Below are 12,236 nucleotides of genomic sequence, written 5' to 3' on the forward strand. Positions count from 1 at the left end.
CTGTGGAGTCAGATCTGACTTGTAGCAACCTCTCCTTGGGTTTCCAAGGCAGTATCACTATGGAAGTAGATTGCCCAATCTTCCTTCCAAGGAGTGACTGGTGGGTTTGAACCACTAGCCTTCTGGTTGGCAGCAAATGCCTTAGGCACTACGCCATCAGATCTTGAAACGTTCTTTGTGACAATGAATGCCATGCCATTCCTCTTCAATTTGTCATTCCCGACATAGTGGATCATATGGTGGTTTGATTCAAAATGGCAAAAAGCTGTCCATTTCATCTCACTAATGCCTAGGATGTCATCAATCTTTATGCGTTCCATTTCATTTTTGACAACTTCCAGTTTTCCTAGATTCATACTTTGCAAATTCCATGTTCCGATTATTAATGGATGTTTGCAGCTGCTGCTTCTCATTTTCAGTCATGCCACATCAGCAAATGGAGGTCCCAAAAGCTCTACTCCATCTACATCATTAAGGTCAGTTCTATTCTGAGGACAGCACTTTCCCGGTTGTATTTTGAGTGCCTTTCAACCTAAGGGGCTCATGTTCTGGCACTACATCACATAAAGTTTTGGGGCTATTCATAAAATTTTTCAGTAATAGACAGTGTTTTACTGCTATTCATAAGGCGTCCACTGGCCAATTCTTTGAGAAGTGGATGGCCTCTTCTTTCTCTGAATCTGTCTTACTCTGGAAGCTCTGTTGAAATCTGCCTACCATGGGTAACCCTGTTGGCATTTGAAAGAGCAGTGGCATAGCCTCCAGCCTCACAGCAACACACAAGCCACCAAAGCACGACAAACTGACAGACAAGTTTGTCTCCCTTAGCTGTTCCAAACCACTTTACACCATTACAGACTGTTTTTTTTCCCCCATTGTCTGGATTTTGACCCTTTGTTGGACATCAGCTGCCCATGGAGGATTTATTTCTGGGTTCTCAATTCTCTTCCCTTGATCTATGTGTCTGTCATTGAACCAGTACCAGGCTGTTTTGATTAGTGTGACGGCTATATAGTAAGTTCTGAGATCAGGAAGTGTGAGGCCTCCTACTTTGTTCTTTTTCTTCAATATTGCTTTAGCTTTTGGGGCCTCCTTCATTTCCATATAAAGTTGCAGATTAGTTTTTCCATTTCCTTCAAGGATGTTGTTAAGAATTGGATTGGGGTTGCATTATATCTATAGATTGTTTTTGGTTGTGTTGACATTTTCACAATGATAAGTCTTCCAATCCATGAGCATGGAATGTTTTTCTATTTTTGTAGATTTTTTTTTCAGTTCCTTGAAGTAGTGTTTTGCATAAGACATCTTGCAGTTTTGTAGACTAAGATCTTGCTAGTCTTCTAATACCTAGATAAGCAACCAGATATAAAGACTGAAAGTAATAGTCCAGTCATGAAAGGGGATATTTATTTCCTTATTGTTAACTCATTATGACCTTAATTTTGTGTTTCTTCCTTTTTCAGTAGGGACAGCCTTGCTAATGGTTCCTTGACAGATGAAATGAGCAGCTCCTGTTATGTTGTTATGTGCTGTCGAGTCGGCCCCAACTCATGGTGACCCCTCCTTGGGTTTCTGGGGCAGTATCACTACGGAAGTAGATTGCCTCATCTTCCTTCCGAGGAGTGGCTGGTGGGTTTGAACTGCCAGCCTTCTTGTTAGCAGTCAAGTGCCTTAGGCACTATGCTACCAGAGCTCCTCCTAGCACCTCTGTACCCTGGGCTTACCTACCCCAGTGAGGGGGAATCAGCAGGCAGCCAATTCAAATTCTTCGCTTCCAGGGATTTGTGAGGGATTTGAAAGTTCAGGTGGGTGAAAATTGGTTTCATTTTTAACTCTTTAAAATCAATGTCACTATTTTTAATTAAGTTCTGGACTATGGAAAGCCTACACTTCTTTTCCATTTGATTTTTTACATCTTGTGGTTGTGTTCTTTAAATGCTCTCAGTGCACTTTTTCCCATTTTGTAATAAGCATGCTCAGAGTTAATACATGGAGCACACTGGTCTCAGGACCCCTTCACATCTTCAAAAATTAGTGAGGGCCCTAAAGAGCTTGTATGTTGGTTATGTCTATCGATATTTACTGTTAGAAAAACTGAGGACCTTCAAAGCCACTAATTCAGTTTGCAATAACAAACCCATCTCATTGATAAATTACAATTTTATTTTAAAAATCTATTTTCCTAAGTTTTACATGGGAGCTCTGGTAGCATAGTGGCTAAGACACTTGCCTGCTAACCAGACGGCTGGTGGTTCAAACCCACCAGCCACTCCTCGGAAGGAAGGTTGGGCAATCCTACTTCCGTAGTGATACTGCCTCGGAAACCCAAGGAGGGGTCGCTATGAGTCGGGGCCGACTCGACGGCACATAACAACAACAACAACAAGTTTTACATATATATGTGTGTGTGTTTGTGTATATATATATGAGCTCCAGTGGCATAGTGCCTAAGGCGTTTGACTGCTAACCAGAGGGCTGGTGGTTCAAACCCACCAGCCACTCCTTGGAAGGAAGGCTGGGCAATCTACTTTCATAGTGACACGCCTTGGAAATGCAGGGAGGGGTCGCTATGAGTTGGATCTGACTTGATGGCAGTGAGTGGTTTTTTTTGGTATATACATACACACACACACACACACACACACACACACATATATATATATAACATTTTTCCAAATCTCTTCAGTACCTGGCTTAATAGAATACAGTTGGATTCTCTTACCTGCCTCTGCATTCAACCTTCTGTGAATGTTGTTTGGTGGAAGTATAAGGAAAAATATTTATCATCAGTGTAGGTGTTTGGAAAGGGGAGAATCTTGTAGATCCCCTCAAAGGGTCTCAGCGTTCCCCACTTATCCTCAGACCACACTTTGCAAATTGCTGTGATAGGGAATTACCAGATAAGATTGAGTACAGGTATACCTCGTGTTATCCAGACAGAAAAGCCCTCCCCCTGGTCCCACCCTACTCGAGGGAAGAATCTCGGTGAGGGAGCAGTTGTAGGCCAGGCAAGTGCTGATTAGCAGCGGTGGTGTTGGCAGCAGATTAACAAATTTACTTAACAAAGCGCCAGTCACTCACAAACACACAAACCTTTATTAAAAAGCAATGTACATTCCAGAGAGGGAACTGGTCTAGCTCCGCTGGTGGAGCCAACCTCAAAGTGAAGACATTTCCATAAAGTTGGAAATGGAAATGGGTCTCTCCCTGGAATGGGAAGGACCCCAAGCTGCTTAACTTTACTGGCTTTATACTTCCTAAAAGGGGTGTGAAGGGACATTCGTAAGGCGGGGTTGAGTCCCTTGAGTGACAGGTTGAGTGACAAGTCCTTGGAAGGCCTTCTGTGCATGCTCAGATCCCAAAAGGCCAAAACTGCAAAAAGAAGGTGGTGTTAATTAGATTGAAATGATATGGCCGCATCATAAGGTTACTTTGGGTCGGGTGTATGAGGCATCTGTGCATGGTCCAAATTAGGGAATTCCCCAAAACCTCAAGTTCTTGGGTCTGTGGTTATTCTGCTTAATTTTGATTGGCCAGGCCATACACGAGGTTGTGGGCTGTTGCAGGTGTTAACTCATTAACCTCCTTAAATATTCCGCCTTTCTCCCTTTTCTCCTCCCTTCAGGCCTGCCCTTGGGCAGGCCCTCTGTCCTATCTTCCTGTCTAACATCTTGGAGATATTGTGGGTTCCCTTCTGACCACCACAATAAAGTGAATATCGCAAGTAAGTGAGTCACATGAAGTTTTTGGTTTCCCAGTGCATATAAAAGTTATGTTTACACTATGCTGTTGTCTATTTTGCAATAGCATTATGAAAATGTTTGAAATATTGTAAGGCTGACAGACTGGCTGGATGCAGGGCTGCCATAAACCTTCAATTTGTAAAAAAAAAATGCAATCTCTGCAAAGCACAAAAAAGCAAAGCACAGTAAGACAAGGGATGCCTGTACTTCCTAGTGTGTGTGGATTCGTTTGCTTTACTTATTCTGGTTATGAAGTGATTTGCTTGAGGAACAAACAATTTAGTTTTTCCTTTCACTTCAGGCACAAGCAAAACTGCTCTCTGGATAACGAGTATAACAAAATAGATGATGCTATAGCTTTTGTTCACTTTTCAAGGTTATGTCTGATACACAGTGCATGTTTACTAGACTGATAGGCAGGGTCTTGAGTACATGGGGAGTTACAAACCTTTGAGATTAGAGAATAAAATGGGCTCAATTTGAAGACCTCTGACTTGTTTGCTAGAGCACCTGGCAACTTTGTATACTTTGTGTTTTAAGACAAACACTTTAAAGAAGGATGTGGCTATAGACTTAGTGTATCATAGTCACATTGTTGTTAGTTGCCATAAAGTTGATTCCTACTCATGGCAACTCCATGTATTATAGAGTAGAACTGTGCTCCGTAAGGTTTTCAAGGCTGTGACCTTTGGGAAGCAGATTGCCAGGCCTCTCTCCTAAGGTGCCTCTGGGTGGATTCCAATTGCCAACCTTTTGGCCAGTAGTTGTTGTTGTTACATGCCATCAAGTCGGACTCGGCTCATAGTGACCCCTCTTTGGGTTTCCGAGGAGGTATCATTATGGAAGTAGATTGCCCAACTTCCTTCTGAGGAGTGGCTGGTGGCTTTGAACTGCCAGCCTTCTGGTTAGCAGTCAAATGTCAGTAGAGCACTTAATCTTTTGCCCCACCGAGGAACTCTATCACATTCACACTACCTGTTATAAAATCCTAGGTGAATTTAATCCCTGAGATTGGAGAAAAATTTGGCAGCTTTCATCCATTTCCTGGGAATGGTAGTACAAAATTCTGTGCTGGGTACTTTATATACATTGACTTCCTTAACTCTCATTACCTATGAAACAATTCCCTCCTTCCCACGATGAATGCAGAACAGTAGAGTACAAAGGGAAATCACCTCTGAAAAGGCTGTATAGGGACCTGAAAACAGAGGTTCGGCTCATAACTTGGCTCTCAGTAATTGATCACCAGGGTCAGTCTTCAGGAAGTGCATTTGGCAGAGCTTTTACCATGGCAAGAGGAAGCAAATCCCAGGCAGAATTCCTTCTCATCTCAGAAGAGCTTTTTAGACACTAGAGCACACATAGGAGGCACAGAATTAATTTTTTTATGATGAGATCATTGATGTAATTTAGAATTCAGTATCATTAAACTGTATTTTCTTGTAAAAATACAGGTGGTAGACTGGACTCCAATAGTCATAATTTTTTTCAAGAAATTTTTACTTATCAAGCATCAAAAATGAAAACAATATCAAAACAGCTGTAGTGATTCTCATGATACAGTTCTACTACTCCCAGCTGGAAAATGAGGCCACAAAACCAGACAGTCACTGCCTAGAGTTTCTCTGATGTGTTCATTCACATTTATCATGTGTCTGGGCCTATACTGAATAAACACGAATAAACACATCAGACTAGGAGCTCTGGCAGCATAGTGCATAAGGCATTTGACTGCTAACCAGGAGATTGGCATTCAAACCCACCAGCCACTCCCTGGAAAGAAGACTGGGCAATCTACTTCCATAGAGATACCGCCTCAGAAACTCAAGGAGGGTCGCTGTGAGTCGGGATCGATGCAACGGCAGTGAGTTTGGCGGGGGGGCGGGGGTTGGCTGGTTTGTTTTTGGGCCTATACTACCTTGTATTATGTGCTGTGGTGATTGCAAGAGGAATTTACCCATAATACCACCTTGTGGAAGGGTGTTCATGTGTAAGTGTTAGGAAGTAGGTGATCAGGTCATCCAATAAAGAATAGGAGAAGTTCTCATTTGGATACAGTGACCCTGGAAGCCTTTCTCAGAAGGTAACCTTTAAGCACAGATCTGGAGAATGATGAGAAGGAGCCATTCTTATTAAGGAAGAGGAAGAGTCGTTCTGCCATAGAGAATTACTGGTGGAGAGACTTCAGGTGGAGAAGCTGTTGGAGATTTGATAGGTATGGTTGGAGATCAATGTAAAAGCAGTGGAATTGAGAGGTAGTTAAGGACATGAAAATAATTGGGTTCTGTGAAAACAGTTTGCACTAGACTACTCACCTAAAGGTTGGTGGTTCAAAGCCACCTAGCAGCACCATGAAAGAAAAGCCTGGTGATCTGCTTCCACAGAGATTACAGCCAAGAAAACTCAATGGAGTGATTCTAGGCTGTAATATATGGTGCCGACCGTGAGTCAGAATCAATATTATCGGGTTAGGTTTATTTTGATAAACAGTTATTTCACTCCTCAAAAGTTCCTCAGAGAGAACTGCCACTACCAGGGGTGGCAAAGGCCTCATTAGCTTTTGTATGTGTCGTGGAGCTTGCTTGCTTTACTTGCACTTTAAGAAACTTAAGAAAAAACTGTGTGCCAATAGTTTGATATTTCCCGGTGAACCCAAAATACATTAATAGTTCATTTATATGTGAAAAGTATGGATTATTTTAAATCTAAGAGGCCATTTATAAATGCAAGTTGAGAATTTCAAATAGTAGTAGCATGTATGGCACATTATAGTTTACAGAATGAGTTCACACTCATTTCCACCCTGATCTTCACAATATCTCTAATCTAAGAAAGTAAAGAAGTTACTGTGATTTTGTCACAGTTAAGGAAACTGAAACTCAGATCAAGGGAGTTCACAAAGCCAGTTCTCCTACGACAGGTCTTTGGAACCCAAATCCAGTTTCACTCAACTCTCCCTCATTGAGGAGCTCTGGTGGTGCATTGGTTAAAGCATTTAGCTGCCAACCAAAAGGTGAATGGTTCGAACCCACCAGCTACTCTGCAGAAGAAAGATAAGGCAGTCCACTCCCGTAAGGATTTATAGCCTCAGAAACCCAATGGGGTCACTATGAGTTGAAATCGACTCAATGACAGTGAGTTATCCCTCACTCCTCTATTAACTTTTCAAACATTTTAATTTAAAGATTGTATGTGCCAGAGAGATAAATTGTCAACTTTTTCTTACACATCCCTGATCTCTGACCATTGTTCCCAGATGCCCTATGATGCTCCACACACAGTAGACATCTAGTAAATGGTTGTTAACTACTAAGTTTTTTAGGTAAGTACGGGAATGTTTATGAAATCGATTTGCTTTTTCTACAGGCCACTAGCAGGAGATGAACCACAGAGCAAATAAACACTCTTCTGAAGGGTGAACCTTTCATTTATTTTGTAGAAATGGTGATAAAACTTAGCATAAGACATTAGGCAAATCTCCAAATAAGAAAATATCCAGTAGATTTGGGGCAGTAGAATGCAAAGGTACCTCAAAGAATCAAAAAATAGGTTATGAGTAAGCCTCAGGCTAATGGTGGATGGCTTTGGATTGCTTGGTTAAGAAATCCATCTCAGAAAGTGCCCCGTAGCATTTTCTAAAAGCTCTTGGCAATTTTTCATTTGCTACTGTGATTCTTGCATTTGAGGAATAGAATTGAGATGTCAGGTCACCTAATAAAAGTATAAATGAATTTCTGAACTTAAAATGTTCTTAAGAGAATATCTGAATTGACACCTTTTGAATAGAATTTTAAGAGGACCTTTAGAAATATCTGGCGTTTTGAAAACTTAACTTTCATTGCCAATAGTTGAACTTCCTTGTTTTTGACTGGGGGTGGGGGTGATGCTGCCTTTCATATAGAATGAGGTTTGAGGCATGTCACACAAAGACTATTTTTCAAGTCATGTTTTACAGGGAAGTGATATGAGATGAAAGAAATATTATTAAAGTACCTTTAACTTTAATTAATTTACTAACTTTATCAGTATTGTTCTTTGGCCCCAATTCCTGTATGAACCAAGGAAAGGATGTTATAGCTGAAAATTTTGTCAACTGTTAAGAGCTTTTCATGTACTTTTAATTCTTCCAGCATGGAAGCATGTAAATGTGTGTATCTGCACATCCAGATCAGTCTATATATGTAAATATATAATAAAGGTTGGCTCTTAAATACTCTTTTCACCAAATTTTTTAGATGTCCCAAGAGTTCTCAGATTTGAATGATAAAAAAGGGTGCCATAAGGTACCGCTTTAGTAATTAACTGGTTCCTTAATAAGGCCTCAATTACTTTGTTTCGTGATAAGGAAAAAGAAAAAAATGTTCCAAGACAGAGTTACATTCGACATCTGGGAACCTCCTAACAGCTGGCTACCTAATGAATATGCATCTGCTTAAGAGGCTGTAGACCATTAATAAACCAATAGATGTAAAGCAGAAACAATCTTTGTCAGCTTCAAATGAGATTGGATGCAATGTGCTGTGAAGTGTCACTGTCACATTGAATTGAGTTTGGGAGGCTAACAATCAACTGTTAGCGACTCATGTCTTTGTATCTCTACACTTCTGCTAACACTTCCCAAACTGGTGACCACGTTTCAGATGTACAACTTCTTTCTTCTGAGTGACTGATTTGAGTCTTTACAATGTCTGTGTTTCAAAAATGGCTTCCATTTTGTTCCACTAAGCCATGTGTTTGCCAAGGCTCTTTAAAAATAAAGGTCCCAACTGGTATATGTTTTGCTGTGTATTCTCAACAACAACAAAATAAAATTTAAAGAAAAAGAAAAGCCACAACGAGATGCCATGTAATACCCACAGACTTATTAAAATTAAAAAGACTGACAACAATGAAAAATAAGTAATAAAGGACCCATCTACAGATGGGGGAGGCTGGAGATATCACAATTAAATTGAGTCAAGATGGAGTCCCAGTGAATTAGATCATTCCTAGAATGAAACCTCTGTGTGTCTATAGGTAATTTGGGAACATCATTTGTTGGTTCCTTCAGAGGACACCGCTAACTCCACATGCAGCCAGCGATTCATGTGTTCATATCATTCTCAATGGGCCCCTTGAGTAAGTGGCACACTCACCTAACAGTTGTGTGATTAGGACACACTTCCCAAGCTTATTGGTTGAAATGTCTTGAGGGACATAATCATAGAAACTTTGTTTGACATTATACCCGAGGTCAGGAGAGACTAGACTGATCTGAGCCTGCCCTCTTACAACCAAACATGTGCACACTACTCTGTCCTCATCCAACAGTGTTTTGTGGGAAATATTAAGAACCAGGATAAAGGGAAATTAAGGAGTTCTTCCAATTGTCTTCTGTATTTGCTTTGACTCATTTTGGATTTCTGTTTGCCCTTCCTTAACACAGGCCCCTTGATGAAATTCTACTTTCTCCCACTTGGCCTTTTCAAGGGGGAGAGATTATTGAAACCTGTGGTAGTTAAAGTTGTGTGTCAACCTGGCTGGGCCATGGTTTTGAGTGGTGGTCAGCTGCATGTTGTTATCCCCCATGATGAAACTGGTAATCAACTCCATGGTGAAATCTGCTGTGAGCATACCTTTGGGGTATGGCCTGCTTCCTGTATATAAGAAGAAACTTTGGGAAAAGACTCTAGCTTTTGGCAGATCTGGAACCTGCATTTGGCTAAATCTTCATCTAAGTGACCTGCCAGGTTGCCTGTCGATCTTGGGACTCTTCCTGGACCTGGCCTGCCGTGTTGTCTGCTAATCTTGAGACTGTGCCATTTTACTTGCCAATCTTGGGTTCATCAGCCTCAGCAGCCAGCAGCCTCATGAGTCAGAAAAAGCCTCCAGCTTTAGTGGGCCTGAAACAGTAGGCAGAGCTGAAGCCCAAGGTCGAGAGGCCTTCACCCAGCCCCTAGAGTCGCACTTTGAACTCATTTTTCTAGCCTCCTAAATTCCTGTTTGCTAAAGCCAGCCACTTATGGTATTTCTGTTATAGCAGCACTGCTGAACCAAGACAAGACCTTAAACTTCATTCTTTTCATTTTAATTTTTTACACTCGTGTCATGCCTGGAAAATGAATGAAAATGCACACCATGGGAGTAAATGAAAAATGAGAATGAATGCCCACTTCCCACAAAGGGAAGCAATTTATTACAAATATGGTGTTTTATCACAAACTGAGGAGCCCTTGTGGTGCAGTGGTTAAAGTGCTTGGCTGCAAACCAGAAGGCTGGCAGTTCAAAACTCAATGTGAGAAAGATGCAGCATTCTGCTTCTGTAAAAATTTACAGCCTTGGAAACCCTATGGGGCAGTTCTACTCTGTCCTATAGGGATGCTATGAGTCAGAATTGATTCAATGGGTTTTTTGGTTTAATCAAAAACTGAGAATTATAGTTGTCTTTGAAAGAACTCACAGCATCAAATAAACCAAAAAGAAATCAAATTCACTGCCATTGAATCGATTCCAACTTGTAACAACCCCCATTGTGTTTCTAAGGCTGTAAATCTTTATGGAAGCACATCGTCTCATCTTTCTTCCATGGAGCAGCTGTTGGATTTGAACCACTGACTTTTTGGTTAGCGGCCAAATGCGTTAATCACTATATTACCAGAGCTCCTTATGATATTGAATTCATACATGAAAACATGTCAGGTCTTAGTTATGTGAGTGACTCCTTTGTTAAATAAAAGAAAATATCACCTTGAATTCCTTCACATAGATTATTACCATATTATGGGGATATTATATCCATTTCCTCCAAAAACATTATAAAAATTACCACCACCACTACCCCATCCTGTGTGCTCATATTACAGATGGAAAGCTGAACACCAAAAGTTAAAATGATGGATTGGTTCAGTGACAGAAGAAAACGATTTTGCAGGAAAGCACATGTTATATTATTTATGTAAAAATGCTAATATTTCACACAGCAACCCAGAAGAAATCATATATTTGACTGTTTAATAATATTGTATTACTTCTGGGTGGGTGGGAAACATTTGTTTGAAGAAATTCTAATGTTATACTCAAGTAGCCACTAGATATGGTGTCATTTTCAATACAAGTATTATGCAAAGCTAAGAGTTCTTTTTTGTGAAAAAAAAAAAAAATCCCATATAAAATTGTGATACATCTTGTACACATGCACAGCTCACAGATACACTCAGATATATAGGCACTTTAAACAGAACAATGATTTATTCTCCGTTCTAACATTGCAAGACAACTTACTTGATGACTTCATTCTTTCTTTTTATTTTTTTTTTAAACTTTGACACATTCCAAAAATATTTGAGCTGGCAATAGATTTGGTTTAGGTTGGGATTGCAATCTGGGACTATGGTATTTTTCTCTGTCATACTTGTAGTATGAATGAAAGACATTAAGATAATTTTTAAAATTAAAAACAAAATCCACTTACTGTTGACTCAATTCCCTGTGTATATCAGAGTAGAACTGTGTTTCATAGGATTTTCTTTTTCTTTTTCTTTATTTTGTGAGTTTTATTCCAGGCCTGAAGTATATCCCAGGGCCATAGTATTGGGGGTCCTACCGGACTCCATCTGACCAGTAATTCTGGTCATTATTGTGTTTTTGGATTTTGTTCCATGTTTTTCCTCCCATTATATCCAGGATCTCCAGTTTTGATCCTTTCCCGAGTGGTTGGCATTGGTAGCTGGGTACCATTTAGTTCTTCTGGTCTCAAGGGCCATCATGTCCTAGGGCTGATTGCTTCCAAACGTCCTTGGGTTTTTGTTGTTGTTTTGCATTCTTCTCTTCCGACAATAGGAGACCATTATTAGCTGCATCTTATATGGCCGCTTGAAAGCTTTTAAGACCCCAGTTGCTACTCACCAACATAGGTTGTGGAACAAGATTTTTATGTATTTTATTGTGCCAATTGAATCTGGTGTGCCAATTTTCAATGGTGAAATCTTCAGACGTAGAGCTCTAGGACTTTCTTGCAAGGTGCCTCTTGGGTGGACTCAAACCACTAAACTTTTAGTTAACAATTGAGCCTGTTAACTGTTTGCAATCCCTAAAGACTCCATTAAGACACTGGCAGGATTAAAGTAGAACCCTGGGCTTGTTAGCTCTGTCCTTAAGACCCTCACGCTGAGCTAATGCTTCCAGACATCAGTATGGACACAGTCACTTAAGACTTTACACAAACAGACTTTTAAGGGAGGTGTTGTCCATTTTATCTTCCTCTTGTGAACTGAGAAGGTTGAGGATGAGGCTGATCCAAGCAAAGATGGGGTGTGAGGCTGAGGTACAGAGTTTTGTGGATTGGCAAACCATGTGGCCTTTTTAAAGGTGTGGCTGTTGTAGAGCCTGCCAAAGGCAGGGATACTTCTTCCTCTGGGACACAGTTCTTCAATTCTTTCATTATAATGAGTGGAAATTTTCAGGACAAGATGAGGAGACTGGCCCACAGAATTTCATTCTCTGCTCCCTGTTAAA

This window comes from Orycteropus afer, unplaced genomic scaffold (assembly GCF_000298275.1).
Source record: "Orycteropus afer afer isolate SDZICR_OR568_19922 unplaced genomic scaffold, OryAfe1.0 scaffold00257, whole genome shotgun sequence".
NCBI classification, from domain to species: domain Eukaryota; kingdom Metazoa; phylum Chordata; class Mammalia; order Tubulidentata; family Orycteropodidae; genus Orycteropus; species Orycteropus afer.